Below are 13,677 nucleotides of genomic sequence, written 5' to 3' on the forward strand. Positions count from 1 at the left end.
CACAGAAGTCCCTGTCACCCCCTCACCTTGAGCACCAGCTGCCTTTTGTCTGCTACACTTAGATAAATCCACCTGATCTAGAAGCCATCAACTGATAAAATCTCAGTTGCTCCAGAGGCAAAATGCCTTGAGAGGGTCCCAAAGTGCTTTCTCGAGCACATCCACAATGACATGTAACCTTTAAACACAGTTTTGTGTTCCTTGTGCATTAGCACATTTCTCCTGGCTAACACTGCTTCTCAGCTTTGGGAAATATATTTCATGTCCTCATCCTTAGATCAGTTTATTTTTCCCATTCTACAACTTAGTTAAAATATACCCCACTCCTCCTCTCACCCCAGATTCCTGCCACATACCTGGCATTCTTTCATCCTTAATGAGATGAAGGAGTGGGGGATTTCACCCTCCTGGAATTTTAGAGGAATACTAAGTGGATTTCTCATGAAAAGCCCCATTTAGGATACAATCTCCCTGAAAGATAGTCCATGACAGCAAACTGTGCTTTTGCAGTAATGGTGAGCAGAGTTTTTGCCTCCCTATTCAATAACTACTTTCTGCTTGGGTTTTTCAAGTATTGCCATTGATGGAGACCCTGTTGGAGCAAGTTCTCTGTGGGTGAAACAGAAATTTGCATCTTTGCAAAGGTAGATAGGGAGACCAGCAGAACTCAGGCTGCAATGTGGCCAAACTCTCCATATAGACACCATAAAGGGGGTTAAGTCAAAATAGTTTCATCCAGACTCAGTCATGAACTTCCCTTAATAAACACACAGATTTGTTGGATCAAAGGTTCCTCCAGCCTGGTCCTGGAAGTGACCTCCAGGAGATGTTTGGGGGGAAGTTCAGGAATAGGAGCAATGTGCTGTGTGTGTAAAACAGGGAGAGGATGGGAAATCATCCCAGCTGCTCACTGCTACACAGCCAGGACCACGGGAGCACAGTGCTCCTGGAGTGCTCATGTGGGATCCACCCAGAGCCCTGTTGACAGGACAGGTGAAAGCATCCAAACTACAGCAAGGATTATGAGCTTGGAGCAGCAACACCACGCTGCACTGAGCATCACGTTGGAGTGCCGGGCTGGGGATGCTGCAGAGCTGCAGCCGAGCAGCTGTGCCATCCCCAGGCTGTGCCATCCCCCAGCTGTGCCATCCCCCGGCTGTGCCATCCCCAGGCTGTGCCATCCCCCAGCTGTGCCATCCCCCGGCTGTGCCATCCCCAGGCTGTGCCATCCCCAGGCTGTGCCAGCCCCAGGCTGTGCCATCCCCCAGCTGTGCCAGCCCCAGGCTGTGCCATCCCCAGGCTGTGCCATCCCCAGGCTGTGCCATCCCCCAGCTGTGCCATCCCCAGGCTGTGCCATCACCCAGGCTGTGCCAGCCCCAGGCTGTGCCATCCCCAGGCTGTGCCAGCCCCAGGCTGTGCCATCCCCAGGCTGTGCCAGCCCCAGGCTGTGCCATCCCCAGGCTGTGCCAGCCCCAGGCTGTGCCATCCCCAGGCTGTGCCATCCCCAGGCTGTGCCAGCCCCAGGCTGTGCCATCCCCCAGGCTGTGCCAGCCCCAGGCTGTGCCCAGCAGGGCAGGGCTGGGAGGGGCACAGCGAGCCCGGCTCTGCTCCTGCCCTGCCAGAGGGGCCCGGACAGCAGCAGGAGGAGCTCCGGGCTCCCTCCATGCATTCCTGCTGTGGCAGACGGCCACGGGCTGTCCTGGCCGCCTTGGAAACAATGGAGAGGAAGGCTTTGATTCCAGCAGCGATGGACACCCTCCCGCTCCAGGGTGGTGCCGATGGAAGGAACTGGGGGCTCGGTTATTTGCTTTTATCCTTTGTTAACCGCTGCTAGCTTCTTGTTGTGGGAACTGCTGTGACTCCTCTGGAGGTTTTATTTATGCTTTTTGCCTGACGTGGTTCGCAGGAGGCCTTTGATATTCTGCCCCGGGAGTGTCCCCTGGCCTGGGAACGGGAAGAGCTGAGCCGGGCTCATCCAGCCGGGGCCGGGGCTGCTGTCCCGCTGCCCTGGCACTGCCATCGCCCGGGGGCACAGGGCATCACCCTTTGGGGGCTCTGCCCAGCCTGCCGGGTTGCATTACTCTTAGTTTTTCAGAGGAAATAGAGCAAAATATTTATTATCAGTCAAAATAGAATATTTTATTCTCTTATCAGTCTCGGTGAATGGTAAGACAAAAGAGATTAAAACCTAACGCTATTCTATCAGAACGAACCTGTCTCTTGGTCATAACACCTTATAAATGTGTTTTTGCCTATTAACTTTTGCTAGACCATGTAGCGAAATTTGCTACACAGTGTAGCAAAATAGTGTAAACTGTCTATCGGGTTTTAAGTATTCTTTACCAATGTATCCCCCTCGGTGATTTGTGCCCAGCCGTGCCCTCCTGTGCCGCAGCAATGTCCCTCGCCAGCAGCAAAGGTGCCCGAGAGCAGCTGGTGGTGCTGCAGCGCCGGCAGGGGGAGAAGATGCGACTGGGCACTCCTGGGAATTTGTGGAGTTTTTCTTGGGAGAGAAGAACTAGGAGGATACAGAGCTTTTTGTGCTGGGTTCATGCTTCAGGTTCATGCTGGGAGAGGTGGGAATACCCAGCGTGTGGTCCAGGAGAGCTTTCCCCGGGCCCCCTCCCACAGGGCTGCCCTGAATCCGGGCTGCCAGGGATGATTCCCCAGCTCCCGAGGGCTTGGCTTGCCCCTGTGCTGTAAAACTGCCACACCCGTGCCTTTTACCACAGCTCCTGGTCGCAGGAGGCTGTTTCTGCCCCTTGCTGCCCAGATCCATTAGTTCGGGTACTGGGTGAGAACAGCTTTTATAATGATGCAAAAATGGAGGGAATAACTCATATCTAAACTCCCCGTGAGCCCAGTCTCTTGGATACATGCTAGGAATCTTAGTTAATATTGTTTTTCACCACACAACAGAATCCCCAGGCAGCAGAGATGACAATTCCCAGGAACCATAAATGCCTTGAGTGTGTTTACCCAACTCAAAATGCACTTTATAACATTATATCACCTTCAACCCACTCTGCAATTTTACATGCTGGGATTTGAAAGAGGTACAAGCACTGGTTGTACTCTGTGTCTTATTGAGAGCTTGGAAATGTGTATTTAATTATGAATTTAGGAGCTGTGCATGGGAGTTTTACAAGCAGTGTCACTTCAGCCACAGGAGCCAGCAGCAACCAACAATTGATTTTATCAGGTATGAAAGTGCACCCTTACACTCTGGGAAGCAGGGCTCGGAGAGGGGTTTATCTCAAGCTCTGAGTTTTATGGGGAGGGGTTAAGTAGATGGTCACTGTTTCAGGAGAACTTTTACTTTCAAGTGCTCTCCAACGCCCCTGTGCAGGGGCTGGCAGCAGGGACTGAGCTACGGAGCACGTGGGAAGCAGAGCTGGTTCACATGGGAATGTGCCTGCTCTGGAAGAAGTAGATATTAAGAAAACAAGACAAAAATCACCCCTCCAAACACCACTGTTGTGATTTTGGACCCAAAATAGCAATTTGGTGTTTCCCGTAGAAGGAACCCTCGTTCTGAGCGGTCTCTCTGACCATTTCCTATTTTTCTTCCTCGTAGGCGGCTGTTTGAGCAGCTCCAGCTCCTGAATTGAAGGAAGTGTTTTCCTGAAATGCAGACAGAAATGCTCCTGGGTTTTCTGGCTCAGGAAATTAGTCCTCAAATCTGAGGCTGACTTTGGAGCCACAGACAGCAGCAGTCCCCATCAGGCTGGTAGGAACCCAGTGAGCCCAGCCCTGCCAGAAGTGACAGATTCCACTTCTCCTGCTTTGCAGACTTCTTGTCCTTGACATATTTTTGTTTCATGGACTTTGTCAGAAGATGCCCAACCAAGCTGCCCCTTCCTTTCAAAAGAAGGCACTATGGCTTAAATCTAAGCAAAAAACACCCTGGTATTTTATATTACTATAAATATATATATTATTTCAGATCTTCCTGGAAATTAAAACAAAAGTAAGTTTCTTTTTAAAGTGTTTTGCACCTTCATGTTTGTGCTTGAAAATAAAAAGGTTGTACCTCTCTCAATGTGGCATCGGTTTCTTCTGAGAGGTATAATTCAAATATTTTTAAGTTAAGTGCAAGCCTTTAATGGCACAATTTTTAGTACTACTGCCACAACTGTTTAGACATAAAAGCCATTTGATTACAGCTTTATGTTAAATGAGGAACCATAATTAATATGATCATGTTTAATTTCTTCCTTACTCAACAGAACGATGGAATAATTTCTCCAGAGAAAAGACAGTTTCCTCAAATGAGTAAATGACAAGATTTTAAAAATAATTTAGCTATTGGAAAAAGAAATTTAAGGTATTAGCTAGGATGGATGTAGGATATAAAATGCAGAATGCCCTGCTTGAGATGTGGAGAGAGAATCCCATTTCATGCCCACAGCATCCTCCCTCCCTGGTGTTGTGGTTTGACTCCAGCCAACATCTCAGCCCCATGGAGCCATTTTTTCACTGCCCCAGTGTGAGGGGTGAGATAAAAGTGAGAAAACTCATGGGTTGAGATAAAGGCAGTTTCATATGGGAAGCAAAAGTCACTCATACAAGCAAAACCAAAGAAGGAATTCATTCCCACTCCCCACGGGCAGCAGGTGTTCAGCCCTCCTTAGCAGAGCCCCATCACGAGTGGCTGGGGAAGACAAACACTCCAAATGTCCCCTTTTCCTCTCCTCCCCCAGCTCTGAGTGCTGAGCATGAGGCCCCACGGGCTGTGTGTCCCTGGGGCCAGCTGGGGTCAGCTGTCCCCCCTGTGTCCCCAGCCACATCTGCAGCACCCCGGGCTCTGGCTGCTGGAATAGAACAGTCCTTGGCACGGTGCAAGCCCCGCTCAGCAGGAACTGAAACACCCCTGTGTTATCAGCACTGTGCTCAGCACAAACCCCAAACAGGCCCATGGCAGCTACTGGGAAGAAAATTAACTCCAGCCCAAACAATACACCCAGGTGCAGGTGGAGCAGTGGGATTTTCCAGAGCTGTCCCTCTTCCTCTTAGCACGGTTCCATGGAAAGCAGAATGAAAAGCCTTTGGTTATCAGAGCTCCACAAGACATGCTCTGTTTTCCACTACTCTCTCCATTTTTTGTCAAAACTGCATTCCCTGGCCATTTGGGAAGCAGAACATGTGTAGAGCAGCAGCAATGACCCTGCTGTCATGCCCAGCCCTCCAGTGACTCTTTCCAGAGAGGCTCATGAAGGTTTGTAAACCTGTGAGCCTGTGCACACAGAGACATTGCATACTGAAAAGGGTACATTTGGATTAAATGTAAGGAATAAAGTCCTCCCTTTGAGGGTGGTGAGGCCCTGGCACAGGATGCCCAGAGAAGCTGTGGCTGCCCCATCCCTGGCCAGGTTGGACAGGGCTTGGAGCAGGCTGGGGCAGTGGAAGGTGTCCCTGCCCATGGCAGGGGGTGTAACTGGGTGGTCTCTAAGGTCCCTTCCAACCCAACCATTCCATGAGTGGATGATTTTCATTCAGCTCTAAGTTCCTGCACTCAGTGTTGAGCACACTGGTGTGGGCATGGTCTGGAAAGGTGCCCTGGTGTAACTTTATGCTTTGCTCTTGTACTCCAGGGTCTGATGGCTGCACGCTTGTCCTGCTGTGAGTGAAGCAGCACCTGCAGCTGGCACTGCTGGCTGTCCCTGCTGCATCCCACAGGGGTCACAGTGCCAGCACTGACGCCTCATCCCTTTATTCTCAGTACAGCACATTCTGCCACCAGTTCCTGGAGCCTGGGAGCATTTATCTTCTCCCGGTGGAATGCAGCACTAATGGCTTAGCAGGAGCAGGATGATGCAGCTGGAATATGCTCTATGCACACCCTGGTGCAATGTGCCACAGCTTTGCTCACACATCACTGCTCACCTCTGAGCCACCAGCCCACATTTTTTGTGTGATGTAAATACATTTGTGCTTTTTCCTTCCACATGCTGACACCCACATGTCCAAGGCCACTATTACCCTTGTGTTTCAGGAATACAGCTGGGTGTCACTGGGAGGGTGTTGGAACACCCTTGTGCTCGAGAATACAACCTTCAAATTATTTGCTTAAACTTCTGAATGCAGAGGGAGGAGAGTGTATGTCAAGCTCTCTGTTACTGCAGGGCTGGAAGAAGAAATAAATGCTTATTTCAGCCTGCAGCTCCTCCCTGAGCTGTTCCCCAGGAGAACCTTGATATTAAGTATTCCTCCCAGATTCCTGGTGACATTAGTAGTGGTAATGGTCAATTAGGTGCACAGAGAAAGGGGGAAGAGTGATTAACAGAGATGCCAATTTTAACACTAGCAGGACAGAAGAGAATTAATGTTTGCTGAGCAGAAAGATTAAGATCCTAACACGGAAGGGAGAAGAAGGAAAATCTGGAAGCCTTCAAAGAAAGAACTACAGAAAATATTTAATGCTGCTTTTTCAGGCTGGCAGAACAAGACAAATACATTTTCACCTTCTGGCTCAGATTTGACACTTGATTCACTGTTATATAATGTGCTTTGAAGCACACATATTAAGCAGGGTCTGAAGGTAAAAGGAACCAGGGGCATTGTATTGTCAGGGAGAGGAATGTGGTTTTGTGATAGAGGTGGGAATTTGCAGCAGGTCAGGTCTGGCTGCTCAGGGATTAGGTCAGTATCAGCTCTCAACACTGCCTTAAGGCAAATTGAATTTTTCACAGAAGAGCAAAAGATTAAGAAAGAAAGAAAAAAAATCCCCAACCCTGTAACTTAACTAATTACCTGCCACTAAATAAGGCACCATGAACTACTCACCACCTCCACTCTGCTTTATACATTACTGCAGTAATTACATGGCACATTTGGTTGGAGCATTTCTAATCCTGCAGAATAAAAGGGATCCTGCCCAGCTGTGCCTGTGCTGTGTTGGTGGGTGCATTGGAGTGCCTGGTGGTGGGCTCAGCCAGTGTAGGCAGGAGATGAGCTCAGAGGGATGGGGATAATGAGTGTGGAGGTTGTCCAGCTGGGAATCAGCTTTGTCTCACAGGGGTTTGACTCTCAGCTGTGTCATGTCAGAAATTTTGGGTCTGTTGGTTTGCATTGATGGCTGCTGTTAGAGGGAATGCAAACAGGTCTCTGTGACTTGTTTTTCCTTCTGTAGTGGAGTAACCACAGTGAAATCCCACCTCAGGTGCTCCCAAGGAGTTCTGTAACTCCTGTTAGACCCCTGGCCCAACTCCCTGCTTGGCTTAATCTTTGTGGGATGGGTGGGTGCTGAGGCTGGGGTTGGAATGGTGTTTCTGCAGGACAGCTGTCTCTGTCTCCTGGTGAGCAGAGCGCCTTGCAGAAACCCTACAGTGGTCTCAGGCTCCCTTTTGCTTTGCTTAAAGGAGGCTTACTCAAGGTAGAAGAGACTAGGTTTCCCGCAGCAGACAGGGAAGAAATCAGTAGATCTATCTAAGATAATATTCTCCTTAGTCTTGAATTAAGAGTAGGCTTATTGATGGCTCTGAGAGTGTTTCCTACTGCAGCTGCTGGGAGAAGCATCTCTCCAGGGATCACCAGCACCAGGACTCATCTCTCTGCTGGCTGAAAATAATCTGTAGATGAATTATGCTTTGCTTCTCCTGCCCCTGAGGTTGTGGACTCTTTTCCAAGCCCCTCCCCATTTGTGCCATACCTGTGCAAGCCAGGCTGGGCAGGAAAAAGGAAGGGAAAAAGCCAATTGTCACAGTGTGGGCAGCAGCCTGGTGGAGCTGCAGGGAAGGACAATCCATTGCAGCACCCTTGGCAGCAGTGCTGAGGGCAGTGCCTGTGTCTCACAGCTCAGTGCCAGGAGTCAGGGGCCTGTCTGCAGCTGAGGGTGTGCTCAGGCTGGGGCTGAACTGAAGGATTCAGGCTGAGCAAGTTCAGCCAGCTGTGCCAGCAGCACTTGGTGCTCCTGCCAGCTTTGCTGGGGACACGCTGAGCTGCAGCCTGGCAGGGCTGTGCCACTGCTGAGGGGCTGGGACTGTCACCTCTGTGGTGAAAGGGGGATGCTGTGGAGATCACACATTAACTATTTGAGTTCTGCTTGTGATCTCTGTTGCTGTGTCTGATCCCAGGTGGTTTTGGTGACGCTCCTGTTTGGGGGCTGCCTTGGCACACTGTGGAAGGCATCAGGGAAGTGGGTGATTCCCTCAGGGCAGAGCAGCTGGAGGGGTGTTGGCTGACTTCTCAAGAGGTTCATGCTGCTGGGGGCTCATTCTGTTGTGTGCTGGAGCCCTGAGAACCTGAACAGGAGTGGTTTGGGTTCTTTTCAAACTCCAGCAAATGGAGGTGTCCAGTGGCACTGGGTGAGGTGGTCAGAGGACAAATGAGGCTGCGACCCGGGAGGCCTGGGGCCAGCCAGGCACAGATCTGCAGCGTGCCTCCTCCTGGCATTTCTGGCTGTTCTGCAGCCCCCTTGGGCAGGGGAAGGGCTCATGCCTGTCCAGAGGTCATTTAAGGGTTCTTGGTGATCTCTAAATTGGGTGTCCCCCAGGCCATGTGAGAGCCCAAGAAGCCACATGGACTTTTCCCTTCCAGTGCTGCTGTGTGCCCTTGCTGGGCAGAGGCAGTGAAAGCATCAGCTTTCCAGAAATAAGGAATTTATAGCAACCCATTAACTCTGTTAATTTTGTCTTAAGAAATGCAAGGAGCTGCCTGCATGAATCAGTAAAAGGAAGCAGGAGAGGATTTTTCTCTATTCCTCCCACACGTGTGGATTGGGAGTGGGGCACCTCCAGCCTGCAGTCCCTGTGCTCCCAGGGGAGCACTGCAACACCTCCCACCTGCAGCCAGGCTCTGCCAGGCAGCTCCCAGGGCTTTCCCATGGACTGGGGGATGGAGCTGCCAGGCCAGGTGTGCCTCCAAAGGCCTGGCCTCCAAAGTGAGCCTCAGGGTCCATGAGAGCTGCAAACTGACTTTTTTTAAAATAAGTCAGGCCTGGAACTTCAGTTACTCTCCTTGGGTGTATGTATTTTATTTAGGTATACAAACCTGAGTGAGGTTTGAACCCACCACCAGGGGAAAAGGCAAGATTTTGTCCCTTGCTCAGCAGAATTTGTATTTCAGGCATTATAAGGTGATTTTTAAGTGCCCAGTCTGATAACAAAACAAAGCTTCTGTTGATATTCGAGAACAGACTTAAACCAGCATTCATTGTTTTTGGAAACCTTTCTTTTTCTTACTATATTTCAGATTATATTTCCCCCCCACTGTTTCATGGTCAGGGATAGGAATATCTCTTTGATAGAAGGCAGTGATATTTTAACACCAGGCTGCTGTAGTCCAGGTATTAAAATTATTTGTTAAGAATGTGATTTAAGGCACAGTCAAGAAAATAATTTTACTGTGAATACTCACTGCAGCTTTAACAGATTTAATAGATATAAATCTGTGTTTCTGGTGACTTCACTGATGCCTCATCCCCCTCTATGCCTCTAAAATATTATTACCAAGAAAATTTAAGACCTTACCAAAGAAGCTTAGCCACAGCATTCTGTGTCATGTGTTATTTAGTGTCCCAAAGTGCTGAGCAGGGGTTTCTGAGGAAGGGAGGGGTGCTTTAAACCCACACCTGAGGTGGCTGTCTGGAGAGGGCTCCATCCCAGCTGACAGACCTGGCTGCTGTCTGCTGGCACAAGGCACACCAGAAGTCTCTCACTTCAAGCACTGCCCCTGGGGAATGACTTAGCATGGGAGCCAAAGGATCTCCTCAAAGCAAGGAGCAGCTTGTCCATCTCCAGCCTGTTGTAAGCCAGCCATGGAAACAGCCATCCCTAATTCTCCCCACACTCCTATCTGCAGAGCTGGATTTCTCTTATGAGTATAACAATACTGTATCTCCTTAAGAAATACTCAGATTAACCATCACAAACCCTCCCTTCTTTCCTTCTTCTCCAGAGTAATCCTTCTCAAAACCTTTGGGAAATGAGTGGGGTTAGGCTTGCAGAGCACTGGGACAGCCAGGTACTGCTGTGAGCTGGCCCTGTCCCTTTGGGGTCTGTTTAGTGCCCCCAGTTTAAGTTCTGCTGGTAACCAGCACTGAGTCATTACAGCATTAATTCTGCTGAACCTTCAAAAGTGCTCATTTCAAACATCAGGGCTTTATTCCTTCACCTGTGGGTGGAATTAAAGAAAATTAATTAATGCTAAGCAGTTATCAACTTCTAGCAGTGTCTTGTGTGCTTTGGAATAACTTCATGCAGGGTCCTCTTACATTTTTCAATGCCATCTTCGTTTCTGCACTTGTGTTTTCCTGGGAGCTTGAGCAGTGTGGTAGCTCTGTGCTTGTCCAACACCTGGAATGCTTTCAGACTGAAATAAGTGTGTTTATGTAATGTAAGTGGCCAAGGCTCCTTTTGGATAACTTCACCCCCAGTGCTGTGAGTTTTTATCCATGCAGTCACCTTTAGAGCTGGAAAACTGCATGGTTAAATGTGGTTATTGTTAAACAAGCAGCAGCAGCTGAAGAGGGGATGTTGGGCATAGATAAGAACTTGAAAGAAAGCCCTCTGCACTCTGTCTGGTCAGCCACCAAATCTTCTAATGGGCAGTAGACATTAACAGTTTTATGTCTCATAAAATGGAGAAGTATGTGAGGAGAGCTCATCTGTGAAACAACCATCATCTTGCTCTTTGTTCCTTTTTTTTCTTAGTATTTATCTTTTCCTAGAAGTTCATCTCTGTGTCAAAAAAAATATCAGCCAGACTCTGTGGGACAGTAATGCCCATGATCAGACTAGGTGGTACAACTGAGAGCCAGACTTTCAACAAGCACTCCAAGTATCAGAGCAGGAAACTTCCAATTAATATTGATTAGAATCAATTTTTCCCCCTTATCTTACATACTGTAGGACAGTGTATGTTGTCGTCATCACTTTTCCTGTTGCAGTTGTTACATTGATTTTTTTTTCCTACTCGTTAGGATTTCAATGAAAAAATTGTCTTTCATTTGGTGTGTAACATGACCAGGGCTGGTTCATTGGAATACATGTGAAAGCAATTAGGAACATCTTGACCTGCAATAGATGCAATAGATGCAGAGCCATGCCCAAATGAACTGCTGAATGCACTGGGAGAGGAAAAAAACCATTCATTTGCTTTGCTAAAAGCTTGATAAAAGTGGGGAAATTTGGAGATTTGCAAAATAAAACCCAAGTTTGGGGCAGGAATGACCTGTGTGTTCCCATAACCAGGGAATGGGGTTTGCTCTGTGTGTTCTGCTCTGTTAGGGTGTCTTGATACAACATTAAACCAGGTCTCAGTGGCCTCAGGAGGAAAAAAAGAATCCTGATGTTGCTTTTAGTGCTGTGTGCATTGTGTGATACTGAATATTCAATTGAGGCTGGATACCTTAACCTTGAGTCTGTATTTTGAATGTCAGGGAACTTTGATAAAGGGCTGAGTTTCTTCTGTTTCCTGATGTGCCTTTTGGTGTTGCTTTGTTCTCATTCTCACTGTTCTTAATTGCTAATTATTTAAATGTGAATTTGTGGATTTAAAGAGCAAAGGCATTATGCTCCCTTTTAGAAAGAGTGGGCATGACTGACAGGGGAACTCTGAGAGCATAACCCAGGTTGTTTGAGTGCTGCTGCAGTCTTGTGTTTGCACAGCATCATCACTGTCAGGGCAGCTGACCAGTGAAGCCATCCTTCCTACAGAGGAGAAAGTCCCAAGCATGGAATATCTGTGTTTAAATCCCTATAAACCAGCCCCTGACTCTCACAGCTCTAAGCCCAAGCTGCAGCTTTCCTTCCTCAGGCCCTGCTAAAACTAACAGGGGGACTTTCATCAGCTGTAGAAACTGGATCTGGCCCTGAAAGATGGACAAAGGCTCCTGACACTCCTGCTGAGGCTTTTATGCCTTCAGCTATCAAATGTGTCTGTGCAGGGAGCACCATTAAAGATGCATGGCCTGTCAGGATCATTTCCCTGGGGCAGCCTGCCCGGGCTGCCAGCAGCAGCTCCAGCATTCTCTGTGCTCCTTCCCTTCCCAGATGGCCAAGCCCTGCTGAGTTCAGGGCCCTCTGAAGCTGGCCCAGCTGCCTGCTGGGGGCTTGCTCAGAGTCAGGGGTGGCACTGCCAGCCTCTCACAGGCTCGCTGTGGGTGCTGCTCCAGGGCACAGAGGGTGTGCTCACTCCTGGAGAGGAGCAGGACCTGGGCAAAGGCACCAGAGCCATGGGAATGGCTGGAGAGAAGTTCCTGTGTTGGTTTCCCTGGGTTTGGACTGAAGGCACTTGAGATGGTAGTTCATGTTGGAATATAGTGTTTATTATTTCTTATCAGTAAAACAGTCTCACAACAATGAGTTCAGCAGCCTTTCATTAGTAAGGCACAAAATGGCCAACAACCTCTTGTTACAAGGTCTTTTAAGACTAAACTATCCAATTAAGAACTGACACCTAGATTATTTTCCCTTTTAACCCAATAACTGATCCCAAAGAACCCACAATGCAGATTTTTCTGTCCAATTACAAAAAGCCACCCTAACCCATGAAGAAGAAGGAGCATGAAGAAGAAACCCAGGATGACACCCCGTGCCTCCATCTTGCTTCCATCCACAACACATTAAGAATCCCAAGCCCTAAATTTCTCACCAAATGATACACCCACACTGCTCTCTATAATCTGTTTCACACTTTTGTGGATTCTAGCCTAGGAAACTTTCTCCATGGATGAGGGTCAAAGTCAGTGCTCCCCTGGGGGTCAGGGCACCCCACAGCAGACAGAGAAATATTCTCAGTACCCTAATTTTCCCACATTCCTGAGAATAAACCCACCTGGAAACTGGAAGATGAAGCTCCTCAGCAGCAGAACCAGGTGACTGAGCAGGCTGCAAGGACAGCATGGCTGGTTCATCTCAAGGGTTAAGTGCCAGAATAAGCTGAGGGCTTGAGGTTACAATTCCAGAAACGTGTTTGCTGTTTTTCTGTTCCAGAGGGTTCTGAGGCCAAGTTTCTATGTGAGCTTGGATTAAAAAATACATTGCACAGTTGTATATCTAAACAGAAATGCCAGGCACACCCTTAAACCCTCCAGCTTGTCAAATACCTGAATGCCACAGGGTATTTTGTGGCTAAATGTTCTGTACACTTACTGCAAACCAGATTATTGAACAATATTTGCTTTAACTAGGAAGAAAGCTCACAGATAATGACAAAGCACTGATGAGTTTCAAGTCCAGTGCACAGGAGATATTTTAATTAATTCCAATCAATGGCTGCCTAATAGAAGGTGGAAGGGCCTTTAATGGGACCAGTGTGTGAGAGTTGTGTAGAAAATGTCATGGTTTTCCTCTGGTAGTGCCCTGACTTTCCCTCTAAACCACAGCCCTCTGCAAAAGTGACATTTGCTTTCAAAACCGGTGTTGCTCTTTGTATTTGCCATTACACTTAACACGGTTGTGTTCCTGTGGTCAAGGGCTTTATTCTCAGACTTTTTAAACAGATTAAAGAAACCAGAATTTAGAGAAATGAGTGGTGCTGCAGGTGTTTGAGGTTGGCGCAGTCCCCATTTTGCAGGGGTACAAACCTGGTAGCACAGCTCTGCTCTGTGTAAGTCTCTGCTTTCTCTGGGCATAGTTCCCAGGCTGGAGAACAGGAACATGGCAATTATTTTCCAAGTTTCCATCAGCTTTGTGAACTACAGGTGAAGGCCCACCCTGTTCCACAAGTGAATTA

General features: G+C 48.3%; 1 long non-coding RNA gene across 1 annotated transcript; it reads left to right on the forward strand.

Moving 5' to 3' along the window:
• The first annotated feature begins 1,591 nt into the window (after positions 1 to 1,591).
• Positions 1,592 to 4,038, forward strand: LOC135282102 (uncharacterized). The gene is made up of 2 exons (XR_010348431.1): positions 1,592 to 3,202; positions 3,578 to 4,038. It is a non-coding gene; the product is annotated as an uncharacterized LOC135282102 (long non-coding RNA).
• Positions 4,039 to 13,677: the final 9,639 nt, after the last annotated feature.

The sequence above is a fragment of the Passer domesticus genome, chromosome 16 (genome assembly GCF_036417665.1).
Source record: "Passer domesticus isolate bPasDom1 chromosome 16, bPasDom1.hap1, whole genome shotgun sequence".
Taxonomy (NCBI): Eukaryota; Metazoa; Chordata; class Aves; order Passeriformes; family Passeridae; genus Passer; species Passer domesticus.